Below are 13,329 nucleotides of genomic sequence, written 5' to 3'. Positions count from 1 at the left end.
AACTGTAGCAACTATATTTTTGGTCTAACAAGGTCCATTTGTAAATAAACAGAAAGTAAGGTTTGATTTACATAATGATGTCTTTTCTGTCTTATGGACATGACACCAGCCTTGAGTTATGTGTAAGAACAGGAAAAGGCCTTTGAGCCACTGGAGCCTGTTCCGCCGCCATTCAGTGAGATCATGGCTAATCTGCAACCTAACCCTGTATATCCACCTTTCCACAGTAAGAAGTCTCACAACACCAGGTTAAAGTCCAACAGGTTTATTTGGTAGCAAACGCCACTAGCTTTCGGAGCGCTGCTCCTTCGTCAGGTGAGGAAGGTGAGATCACCTGACGAAGGAGCAGTGCTCCGAAAGCTAGTGGCGTTTGCTACCAAATAAACCTGGTGGACTTTAACCTGGTGTTGTGAGACTTCTTACTGTGTTGACCCCAGTCCAACGCCGGCATCTCCACATCATATCCTCCTTTCCCCCATTTCCCTTGGTATCTTTGGCTAGCACAAACTTATCAACCTCCGACTTAAAATTACCAATGGATCTATCTTTAACTGCTGTTTTTTGGAAATGAGTTCCAAACAGGCTGGCACAGTGGTTAGCATTGCTGTCTCACAGCGCCAGGGACCCGGGTTCAGTTCTGGCCTTGGGTCACTGTCTGTGTGGCAATTGCACATTCTCCCCGTGTCTGCGTGGGTTTCCTCCGGGTGCTCTGGTTTCCTCCCACAGTCCAAAGATGTGCGGGTTAGGTTGATTGGCCATAGTAAATTAACCCTAGTGTCAGGGGGATTAGCAGGGTAAATATGAGGGGTTACAGGAATAGGACCTGGGTGGGATTGTGGTCGGTGCAGACTCAAAGAACAAAGAATAAAGAAAATTACAGCACAGGAACAGGCCCTTCGGCCCTCCAAGCCTACACCGACCATGCTACCCGACTTAACTAAAACCCCCTACCCTTTCGGGGACTATGTCTCTCTATTCCTATCCTATTCATGTATTTGTCAAGGCGCCACGTAAAAGTCACTATCGTATCTGCTTCCACTACCTCCCCGGCAACGAGTTCCAGGCGCCTACCACTCTCTGTGTAAAAAACTCAGTGGGCCAAATCGCCTCCTCCTGCACTGCAGGGATTCTATTCTAAACTTCTTTCATCCTTTGTGAAGAAGTGTTTCAGAAATATGTATAGCATTAGGTTTGATTTGTTTCGCTTAATACTTGCTTGTTGATTTTTCTGTCTTATTGTTCTTGTGAAATCTCCTGGATCCTGTGTTTTCTAAGATTAAAAGCAAGCTGTTGCCATTCTTTACACCTCATCCCATCTAATTGCCGCAACTGCCCTCATTCTCTTGGTAGAATGTCATGCTCTTCCCAAGTTAACTAGAAAAAAAATAATGAACCAGTCATTAGTTTCTGGCGGTTGTGGTTAGGGAGCCTGCAATGTACAAAATAGCATTTTCTAGCAATAATAGTCAAAGTATGCTTAAAAACTTGGTTCATCTCAAAGTTTGGAGGTTTGAGATCTGTGACAGGGTTTTTCAGTAAATGTTTCATGCCCCCCGTTATTCCCATTGGATCCAAACTCACAGGTAACTCTTTATCTACATCTGTCATAGCCATTACATCAGGTGTTTGTTTTCCTACCCAAGCCTTTTCAACTTCAAATTCATCCCAGAACAAGATTCCATCTAAATGTTAATGTTTTCACGTGCTTATGTGTAATGGCATTGTCTGCGTTACAGGTAATTGGTAACCAGTTACTGCTTGTTCAAACATTTGAATGAGAAGGTGCAAATACTGTTGTACAATATGGCTTCTGGATTTTGTAAGTTTCAAGCTTTTGTTGCTGCAATAATAGAGAACCTGAAAAATCACAAATTTAAAGGAATGAATTTTGCAGAGTGCATTAATGTGCATCACCATCCTGGAGGTTACTATTGACCAGAAACTGAGCTGGACCAGCCATATAAATACTGTGGCTACAGTGCAGGTCAGAGGCTGGGAATCCTGCGGTGAGCAACTCACCTCCTGACTCCCTGAAGCCTGTTCAATATCTACACAGCACAAGTCAGGAGTGTAAAGAGGTATACTCCACTTGACTGGATGAGTACAGCTCTGCTCAACACCATCTAGGACAAAGCAGTCCGCTTGATCATTCAGTATAAAAACATAACATAAGAACTAGGAGCAGGAATAGGCCATCTGGCCCCTCAAGCCTGCTCCGCCATTCAATAAGATCATGGCTGATTTTTTCATGGACTCAGCTCCACTTACCCACCCGCTCACCATAACCCTTAATTCCTTTACTGTTCAAAAATTTATCTATCCTTGCCTTAAAAACATTCAATGAGGTAGCACCGACTGCTTCACTGGGCAGGGAATTCCACAAATTCACAACCCTTTGGGTGAAGAAGTTCCTCCTCAGCTCAGTCCTAAATCTGCTTCCCATTGTTTTGAGGCTATGCCCCCTAGTTCTAGTTTCACACGCCAGTGGAAACAACTTCCCCACTTCTTTCTTATCTATTCCCTTCATAATCTTATATGTTTCTATAAGATCTCCCCTCATTCTTCTGAATTCCAATGAGTATAGCCCCAGTCTACTCAGTCTCTCCTCATAAGCCAACCCTCTCAATTCCGGAATCAACCTAGTGAATCCCCTCTGTACCCCCTCCAATGCCAGTATATCCTTTCTCAAGTAAGGAGATCAAAACTGTACACAGTACTCCAGGTGTGGCCTCACCAGCACCTTGTACAGCTGCAACATAACCTCGCTGTTTTTAAACTCCATTCCTCTAGCAATGAAGGGCAAAATTCCATTTGCCTCCTTAATTACCTGCTGCACCTGCAAACCAACTCCTTGAGATTCCTGCACGAGGACACCCAGATCCCTCCGCACAGCAGCATGCTGCAATTTTTTACCATTTAAATAATAGTCCATTTTGCTGTTATTCCTATCAAAATGGATGACCTCACATTTAGGCTATTGAGTTGGGCGATTAGTTTGTATCTATATTTACTAGATATCTTTAATGTTTGTTTGTCAAGGACAGTAATATTTGCAATGTGGCATATTCAGTCCTGCTGACAAGCTAGCTATTATCTTCTATTTTAAATTGTATTGCATATTTCTGAAGTTTTGCCTTTGTGAAATTAGCCTTGGACAAAACTTAAAAGGTAAAGGTTAATGCTTGCTCAGCCAGAAGGTGATATCATTTGTTTGTGCTGGACAGCCAGATCTGCGTATTCAATGCCTTATTTGCAATGTCTTTAGCTGATGTAATTCTGGAGTGTCTGGTCCAATGGGAGATATGAGCTATGTGTTGCTGTAGACTCAATTTTATCAACTGAAGACCGACAGTCATCCATTCATTTCCATAATTCTTTTACAATCATGCCAATCTAATGGGCAGCACGGTAGCACAGTGGTTAGCACTGCTGCTTCACAGCTCCAGGGACCTGGGTTCGATTCCCGGCTTGGGTCACTGTCTGTGTGGAGTTTGCACATTCTCCTCGTGTCTGCGTGGGTTTCCTCCGGGTGCTCCGGTTTCCTCCCACAGTCCAAAGATGTGCGGGTTAGGTTGATTGGCCATGCTAAAAATTGCCCCTTAGAGTCCTGAGATGCGTAGGTTAGAGGGATTAGCGGGTAAATATGTAGGGATATGGGGGTAGGGCCTGGGTGGGATTGTGGTCGGTGCAGACTCGATGGGCCGAATGGCCTCCTTCTGCACTGTAGGGTTTCTATGATTTTCTTTATCCAATCAGAAATTAAAGGGAAAAAAAGAGCCAGGTCTGCAGAGAACCAACTTCCAGTACGGTACTCAATGCATAACCATGGTTTGAATATGTCCTTGATCTTTGATCTGTGCTGAGTGATCTGGCAGTAGGGGTATTGCAGATACCAGTAACTTCAATGATCAAGCTGCGCAGAGTGCAATCTGCCCATGTCCTATCCTTCCAATGGCCATTCTTGTATCTCCAGAAAATTTGGACCCTAGGTGCCAACAAACAGATTGTAATGTTGCTGTTTTCAGGAGTGAGAATACTGAGTTTTGGCTACCATCTGATTATCATAGAATCATAGAAATCATAGAAACCCTACAGTGCAGAAGGAGGCCATTCGGCCCATTGAGTCTGCACCGACCACAGTCCCACCCAGGCCCTACCCCCACATATTTACCCGCTCATCCCTCTAACCTACGCATCCCAGGACTGTAAGGGGCAATTTTTAACCTGGCCAATCAACCTAACCCGCACATCTTTGGACTGTGGGAGGAAACCGGAGCACCCGGAGGAAACCCACGCAGACACGAGGAGAATGTGCAAACTCCACACAGACAGTGACCCGAGCCGGGAATCGAACCCAGGATCCTGGAGCTGTGAAGTCCAAATATCACCGACAAGGGTACCTCTAGACATAGACCAGCTTGGATTTTGGGTAACCACTGACCCCTAATCCATGTGGTCAAGTCTTTTTCCATAAAACTTAAGACACACTTTGTACCAGAAAAGTGTAATTGAATAAGAACCATTGTGTAAGACCTACAGTGGGCAAACCACATATATCAGAATGTAGCTCAACAGATGTACCGCTGTATTAAGGCTATCTGTTCCGGAGAATTCAAATGGAAGACTTGTTCCTGAGAGTATTGAGCATTGTCCAGGTGTTTTGCTCTGAGCAGCGTTATTAATAGACTGTTGGACTTTCGCAATCGCTTCACTATCGCAATGGGGCCATTATGTTCATCCAGACCACATTGTGTCATAGACAGTGATTAAGAGCAACAATCTTGGACAATTCTCTTCTGCCTGTTCCTCAGGATAAGATCAGGAATGACTAAGAATGGATGTTGGGATATTTTGGTAGTCGATATATCCCTATTCCATACAGCCTTTAACCACCTGAACTCTGTTTGAACCCACCGGTGCAAACTTGTTTTGGGGATGAATTTGATTGATGTCTTCTTTCCCTCCCATTGTAAATGTTTGCCTGACTAAGCCCCTGTAAATGGGGAAAGCTGTGGCGATTCAACCTCAGCAAATCCCAGAGTGCGATTTAAATACCAAGTCTATAATTAAGCTGGAAAACAGTTAATTGTAACCGCTACAATTGCTGGTCATTGTTGCACGGAACCACTGCAGAGTTAGAAATAATAAGCTGATGTGTAATCCTTGAGCTGCCAAATATAGCACCGAGAAATCCAGCTGAACAATGAGAAGTGGCGTGATTCTAATGTGTTGTGTACAGCTGGCTTGCACTTGCGGATCTGTGCTGGTACATGCACCTCATTTCAAACAACCCCATCCAAGGATCATTGCATCATTCGCAGCATCATGAATCAGCACATATTCTCCTGTACTTCAGTTTCAATGTTGATAAAATGTTTATTTCTAACCGCTCTAATCTTTGAAGGATTATAATGTTATTTATTTTGAGAGATTAGCAAACTACAGCATTTTCTTCCCAGGCCCCGCACTCGCAGTTGTAGCTGAGAGCAACCAGCCAATTTCTGGGTACTGTAAACTGAGCAAAAATTGGCCACCAAGGTTCTTGCGGAGCACTTGTGCATGCTTTACTTTCAATCAGCTGATCGCTGGTTGCCTCTTCCATGTAGCCTGGCTAAGATTGATGTTCTTATGAGAGACATAGACAAGGTGGATAGTCAGAGGCTTTTTCCCAGGGTGGAAGTGTCAATTACAAGGGGGCACAGGTTCAAGGTGAGAGGGGGAAAGTTTAAGGGAGATGTGCGGGGGAAGGTTTTCACGCAGAGAGTGGTGAATGGGTACATGGATAGGGAGGGAATAGAGCGATACGAACCGAGTAAGGGCAGAAGGGATTTTTTGGTTTAGTTATGGCATCATGATTGGCTCAGTCTTGGAGGGTCAAAGGGCCTGTTGCTGTGTTGTACCTTTCTTTGTTCTTTCTTGATATATCTGCACCAGAATAGAAATTAAGCCATTATTTACCCTGTTCTGTCACGTGCTCTACCTTTGTGTCACTTGAAACTTTCAATTCTTTATTAAACTTCATGCAGTCTGATGCACTGAATTTTTATTTTGACCAATTCTGACAAGTCGTGAGCTCTTTCCGAGTTGGGAAGGGAAGTAAACCAGTGACTGCTATCGTGTGTAGTGCGTTATTACAGGAAGGGGAGAACCATAAAATGAATTTACAGTCCCCATTCCTTATTCGCTTGCTCAAATTAAAAAGCTGGTTTGCGCATTTTCCTCCTCTCATTCATATTTAATTCAAGGGAATTTAAATTTATAAGGATTTGATCTCCTAAAATAGCTGCCTAATGTCGCAAATGTGCAAAGGATTATCTTATTTTTCAATCAGCAATACTTTTTGAAAGGGTGAGCTCAGCTGTTGCAACACTCGGTCTCTTAACTGGTTTCTGCCTGTTCAACAATCTGAATCAACAAGGAAGAAATGATTACTGCTTTAAACTTCTGGATAAATAATTTGAGGATCAGGTGAGGAGGAAGTGCTTCGGATGCAAATGACTTATAAATTGTGTCTTACTGTATTGTGGACATTACGTGATTCACACGTATAGTGAAGTTAGATTATCATCCACGGTATTCAGCACTGTGTCGGTGATGGGAGGTTTCGAGCATACCAGTTGACACTGGGTGATTACTTTCCAAGATCACCCGGGTAGGAACAAAATCTCGAATGAGTGCTAAGTAGCTGGAACTGATCCTTCCCACAGATCCTGGGCACTATGAACCTGCAGGTGTGAGTTTTGGTTAGAGCAAGGAGCAAACCCACTTGGGGACACTCTTATATAAAAGCAAATTACTGCGGATGCTGGAATCTGAAATCAAAAGAGAAAATGCTGGAAAATCTCAGCAGGTCTGGCAGCATCTGTATGGAGAGGAAAGAGCTGACGTTTCGAGTCCTGATGACCCTTTGTCAAAGCTAAAAGGCAGAGAAAGTGGAAGATATTTATACTGCAGGGGGAGGGAATGAAAGATGAATCAGAACCGCAGAAACCCAGGGAAAGGCTGCTAATGGCAGCCCATAGAGAGAATAAAGGGTGTGAATGGCTAAATGGCAGAGAAGCTGAAATCAGAGGGTAAGCTGTGACAGATGAAGACGTGGGGGGGGGGGGGTGTGGGGGGGGTGCAGGCTGGTGGGCGGGAGATAGATAAAATGGAGAAAAAGGGGGAAGGGGAAGCAAAGGGGGATAAAATGGGGTGAAAAGTGGGGGAGGAAAGAAAAATGAAGAAAGACAATAAAGAAATAAAAGGTAGAGAACAGTTAAAAATGAAATGAAATGAAAACAAAGGGGTTGAGCTGGGGTAGAGCAAATGATCTGAAGTTGTTGAATTCGATGTTGAGACCGGAAGGCTGTAAAGTGCCGAGCCGGAAGATGAGATGCTGTTCCTCTAGTTTGCGTTGAGCTTCACTGGAACATTGCAACATGGGACACTCCTTTCTGCTTGACCACCTCCTTATGCACCAAGTGACCGGAGGTGAAGTATAGTGGCTGACTTAGACTTATTGGTAACTCCTACATCTAGAGACACGTGAGGCAAACTAAGCACGCCAGTCTCTTCTGCCCATAGTCAATGTTCTTGTGACATTCCAATGTCTGTTGACCAGTTGGAGATCTCAACTGATGGTTTAGAACTAATTCACCTTGTGTCACCAGTAGGTGGCCACTGCATGACCTGATGGACAGGCCTTGATGACATGGCCAATCTAACTCAGTCTTAAGTTACAAATGTTGAATGAAACTGGAGGCTGCCCTGAGTGATTTTGTATTTGGGTATAAAAGCCCTTCAGTGTTTAGAATCTTAGAATGCACCCGGAGGAAACACACGGGGAGAACGTGCAGACTCCACACAGACAGTGACCCGAGGCTGAAATTGAACCCGGGTCCCTGGCGCTGTGAGGCAGCAGTGCTAACCACTGTGCCACCGTGCCGCCCCAACTGGAATGGAACCTATCGCAGGAGAGTTAACAACTTCAGGAGAGAAGAAAAATCATGGTGGAAATAAAGGGAAGGGACATACTGAACGCAAAATGAGATCCTCCTTTAATCCCCTATTTGTTTCATTGTTTCCGGCCTTGGCCACTTAGTCTTATCACTGCTTTTTTCCCTGAATTCAGTATTGTGCTTGTTGCTGCTGTTTTCCATGGCCTATCTTTCTGCTTGTAACATTGGCAGCTGCTGTACAATGTTCTTTCCTTGTCTATCACCTTTTTGTCTCTGCGGCCTCTAACTCCCACTCTCTCGCATGCCCTTGCTTTTGCTCCAACAGCTGCAGAGTCCCCACACTTCAGACACCCACATTTCTTTCTTACTGGATATACTAAAGTACATATTGTCCTCTTCCACATTATTAAGTACACGCAAATTATTTTGCTCAATTATAATCGGCCGTTTCATAGCAAAACTTTTCTTCCTTTACATACCATGTGGTTTAAGGAAGATTCCAGCCTCAAGCTGCTCGATCTGCTTTGAAACAAATAGAACCTGTTCCATACTTAATATATTTTAATCACTTCATGCTTGAGGGCTATTGCGACGAGTAAACATTTCCTGTTTTCGTCCGTTTGCTATGTCATGCCTGAGTATTTTTCCATAATTCCAGTAGCAAGTCTTACCCAAGTAGTTTTATCTGATACAAGAGAAATATTTTTACAATGTTAGTTATGATCTGGAATTTGCAGCTGAAAGGGCTGTGGAAGCAGATCCAGCAATGACTTTTAAAAAAGGAATTGGATAATACATCCTTTCAGAGCTGGAGAAAAAAGGAGGGGAGTGGGGCTAATTGGATAGTTTCTTCAAAGAGCCAGCACAGATACAATGGGCTGAATGGCCTCCTCATCTGTTGGGCTATTGAAGGAGAGTCAATATTAAGTTAATTTTCTACAATACGCCAAGGATTCATAGCATCCCTCCAGTGGCCCATCGAGTCTACACCAACAACAATCCCACCCAGGCCCTATCCACGTATTTCCCCTGCTAGACCCCTGACGCTAAGGGGCGATTTAGCATGGCAGGTCTACCTAACCTTCACATCTTTCGGACTGTGGGAGGAAATTGGAGCACCCGGAGGAAACCCACGCAGACATGGGGAGAACGTGCAGACTCCACACAGACAGTGACCCAAGGCCGGGAATCGAACCCGGGTCCCTGGCGCTGTGAAGCAGCAGCAGCCACCCAATCAGGAGAAGGTGTAAGGTTGTGGGGAAGTGGGTTCAGCAGCAGGGCAGGGGCTGGCTTTCACCAGGTCCCCCTTCCCGATTCCGGGACTTTGACCAGGCACTCAATGCCTTTGAATAAGGAGCCTCTTCCCCAGGGGTGTCCGCAAGTAATGCTGGAAGGATTTGCTTGTCATTCTTCCCAAGTGGAAAGTTCCTCACCCACTGCTGGGAGAGGAAGCCCTTTAGTGGACTTTAATTGTCATCAAAATGAATGTTCAGGAGGTGCCAGTGAAAACAGGGTCAGTAGAAAGTAAGTGGTGGATGCAGTGATCCCTCAGAGGACATGGGAGAGAAACAAGAGGGATAGACAGAGCTGAGAGTGTGGCGGGAGTTTTAAATTGGGAGAGTGGCAGCGAAAGAGATGGTCTCTGTATCGTCAACCAAGCCCACACCAACTTCTCGTTCTTGTTGATTTGATTTGATTTATTATTGTCACATGTATTAACAGACAGTGAAAAGTATTGTTTCTTGCACGCTATACAGACAAAGCATACTGTTCATAGAGAAGGAAAGGAGAGGGTGCAGAATGTAGTGTTACAATCATAGCTAGGGTGTAGAGAAAGATCAACTTAATGCAGGGTATGTCCATTCAAAAGTCTGGCAGCAGCAGGGAAGAAGCTGTTCTTCAGTCAGTTCGTACGTGACCTCAGACTTTTGTATCTTTTTCCCGATGGAAGAAGGTGGAAGAGAGAATGTCCGGGGTGTGTGGGGTCCTTAATTATGCCGGCTGCTTTGCCGAGGCAGTAGGAAGTGTAGACAGAGTCAACGGTTGGGAGGCTGGTTTGCGTGATGGATTGGGCTACATTCACAACCTTTTGTAGTTTCTTGCGGTCTTGGGCAGAGCAGGAGCCATACCAAACTGTGATACAACCAGAAAGAATGCTTTCTGTGGTGCATCTGTCAAATTTTGGTGAGAGTCGTAGCTGACATGCTAAATTTCCTTAGTCTTCTGAGAAAGTAGAGGCATTGGTGGGATCTGATTGTGAAGCAGGGGGAAAGGGGATTAAGAGAAGATGGTGGATAATGGGGGACAAGACATTAGGATTTATCTTTGCTCTCCTGGTTAGTGTCAGCGAGTAGTTGGGTGAGGCTTGGTAAAGTAAAGTTTATTTATTAGTGTCACAAGTAGGTTTACATTCACACTGCAATGAAGTTACTGTGAAAATCCCCTAGTCGCCACACTCCGGTGCCTGTTCGGGTACACTGAGGGAGAATTCTCCATCCAGACCTAGTGACCCATAGCTAAGATGGGTTATTGCCTGACAGGCTCTGGGCTGGGCCTGAGGAAGGGAATGTGTGTGTGGGGATGGCAGGGGGTAGATGAGTGTGGGATGGTATGAAGTTGTACCAGGCTACAACAGCGAACCAGAGACAGGTTTTGTTAATGACGGGGGAGGAATTGCTAATATACTTTGACAGCTGCACAGAGGCTGCCAGACCTGCTGAGTAACTCCAGCACTTTTTGCAGAGCTGTTGTGATGATGAGGGTGTCAAACGGTCTGTGGATGTTTGAGATCTTCATCAAAAACAGTCTTTTTACATTGTCCACAGCTCCGGTGTGAATTTTTTAACGTTTTCTCTCCTGCCAGTGTCTCCCCTTGGTCTCTCACTCAAGTGGCCTTGATTTAAAATGGGACTATAGGCTGTCCAGTCACTCCACACTCTCCATTGTAAGGAAGTTGGGACCATTGGCAGCGCTCTGTCCCACTGAGACAGCTAACTGGGCGACAAGGCTCCGCTAACAACAGACTCTCTCACTCCAGCTCGGGTGGTGGCCTGATCGCGAAGGTCCGCCTTAAATGTACTTCCTCAGGGCACCTGGGCGGCACGGTGACACAGTGGGTTAGCACTGCTGCCTCACAGCGCCAGGGACCCGGGTTCGATTCCCGGCTTGGGTCAATGTCTGTGTGGAGTTTGCATGTTCTCCCCGTGTCTGCGTGGGTTTCCTCCGGGTGCTCCGGTTTCCTCCGACTGTCCGAAAGACGTGCTGGTTAGGTGGATTGGCCGTGCTAAATTCTCCCTCAGTGTACCCGAACAGGTGCCGGAATGTGGCGACTAGGGGATTTTCACTGAAATTTCATTGGAGCGTTAATGAAACCTTACTTCTGTTACTAATAAATAAACTTTAAGACTTCTTTGGTCATCCCCACCTCAGTTCCTTTGGGTCCATGTGGAACAATGTCTTTATTTTTTGCAGAAACATACTTGATTCATAAAATACTTACCTCGCATTAAGTTGATCTTTCTCTACACCCTAGCTATGACTGTAACACTACATTCTGCACCTCTCTCGTTTCCTTCTCTATGAACGGTATGCTTTGTCTGTACAGTGCGCAAGAAACAATACCTTTCACTGTATGTTAATACGTGACAATAATAAATCAAATCAAAATCAAAAATATCTGAAAAAACCTGTCTAAGTACAATTGTCTCCACCAGCCGAGGATCTTAGAATCTTAGAAATCCTACAGCACAGAAAGAGGCCATTGGGCCCATCGAGTCTGCACCGCCCACAATCCCACCCAGGCCCTACCCCCATATCCCTACATATTTACCCACTAATCCCTCTAACCTACGCATCCCAGGACACTAATGGGCAATTTTAGCACGGCCAATCAACCTAACCCGCCCATCTTTGGACTGTGGGAGGAAACCGGAGCACCCGGAGGAAACCCACGTGGACACGGGGAGAATGTGCAAACTCCACACAGACAGTGACCCAAGGCCGGGAATCGAACCCAGAATATGGCTCAAAGGGAAAGGGAGAGCTTTAAACACAGATTAAAGAAGTGTTGTTGCCAGCAGGACATTGCTGGCTGACTTCAGCCAATAAAGAGCCTCAGGCTGGCCTTAGAGCGGTGGATTCTGGTTGCTCACATTTGATACAAAGTGTCTTTGATCTGAAACTTTGTATCCACCTCCAGCCCCAACTCCGGCTCCTATTGGCACAGCTACAAATACTCTCATCCAATCACAGGTGTACATCCACAGTCTTGTTGCTGGGTGGAAAAGTCCAATCTTGTCTGTTTGCCCCGCTGGTTTGTTTCTAAACTTTAAAAGTGCCTCTCCCCACCTCCCCCCTCCCCCCTCTTTCAGAGAAGATGCACAGTCAAAGCCCGCTGTGCCCTACTATTTCATGAAGGAATTGGGTCAGGAATGAAAGTTGTTTTTCCATTAAAATAAAAGTGAGACAAACGTATTGCATTTTGAAATCGAAGTGCAGTGGAATAAAGATGCAATGAATGAGAAAGTTTGCAGGCAGTTCTGCTCAGTTTAAGACTAAAACACACTGTGTTGGGAGTTGGGGGGGGGGGGTCAGTTTAAGATTAAAAGACAAAGTTGTGGGGGTCTGGGGTAGGATGCTGCAACAAGTACACTGAAGAATCTCAACACAGCCCGAAAGCTGCCTTCCAGCTGATGCTGCCACAGTTTCCCATCAGATCAAACGTTGCTGAGGGAAACGGGTTTGAATCTCCGCAAGTCTGAACATTTGGCTGAAATTGAGCAGACTGGGAGTTTGGTTTTGTGCAAACAAAAAGAAGCGTCCTTTGTCTGGGGTTGGCTTAGTGGTGGCTGGAGCAGGGGGAGGGGGCAGTGGGAGGGGAGGGGAGAGGGGCAGTGGGAGGGGAGGGGGCAGTGGGAGGGTGGGAGGGGGCAGTGGGAGGGGAGGGGAGAGGGGCAGTGGGAGGGGAGGGGAGAGGGGCAGTGGGAGGGGAGGGGAGAGGGGCAGTGGGAGGGGAGGGGGCAGTGGGGGGGAGGGGAGAGCGGCAGTGGGAGGGGAGGGGGCAGTGGGAGGGGGCAGTGGGAGGGGAGGGGAGAGTGGGAGGGGGCAGTGGGAGGGGAGGGGAGAGGGGCAGTGGGAGGGGAGGGGGCAGTGGGGAGGGGGGGAGGGGGCAGTGGGAGGGGGCAGTGGGAGGGGGGAGGGGGCAGTGGGAGGGGAGGGGAGAGGGGGCAGTGGGAGGGGAAGGGAGAGGGGCAGTGGGAGGGGAGGGGAGTGGGCAGCGGGAGGGGAGGGGAGTGGGAGGGTGGGCAGTGGGAGGGGAGTGGGCAGTGGGGGGGGGAGTGGGCAGTGGGGGGAGGAAGGAGAAGGCAGTGGGGGGGGAAGTGGGCAGTGG

The 13,329-nt window shown here is 46.4% G+C and overlaps 1 protein-coding gene across 1 annotated transcript in view; it reads left to right on the top strand.

The window, feature by feature from the left end:
- LOC144509427 (sestrin-1-like) overlaps nt 1-13,329 on the top strand; it is an 82,089-nt gene that overhangs the window by 37,278 nt on the left and 31,482 nt on the right. The gene's annotated exons all lie outside the window — the stretch shown is intronic.

The sequence above is a fragment of the Mustelus asterias genome, chromosome 21, assembly GCF_964213995.1.
Source record: "Mustelus asterias chromosome 21, sMusAst1.hap1.1, whole genome shotgun sequence".
NCBI lineage: Eukaryota > Metazoa > Chordata > Chondrichthyes > Carcharhiniformes > Triakidae > Mustelus > Mustelus asterias.
Note: the sequence above shows the minus strand (reverse complement) of the source record. Positions and strands in the feature narration are given on the sequence as shown.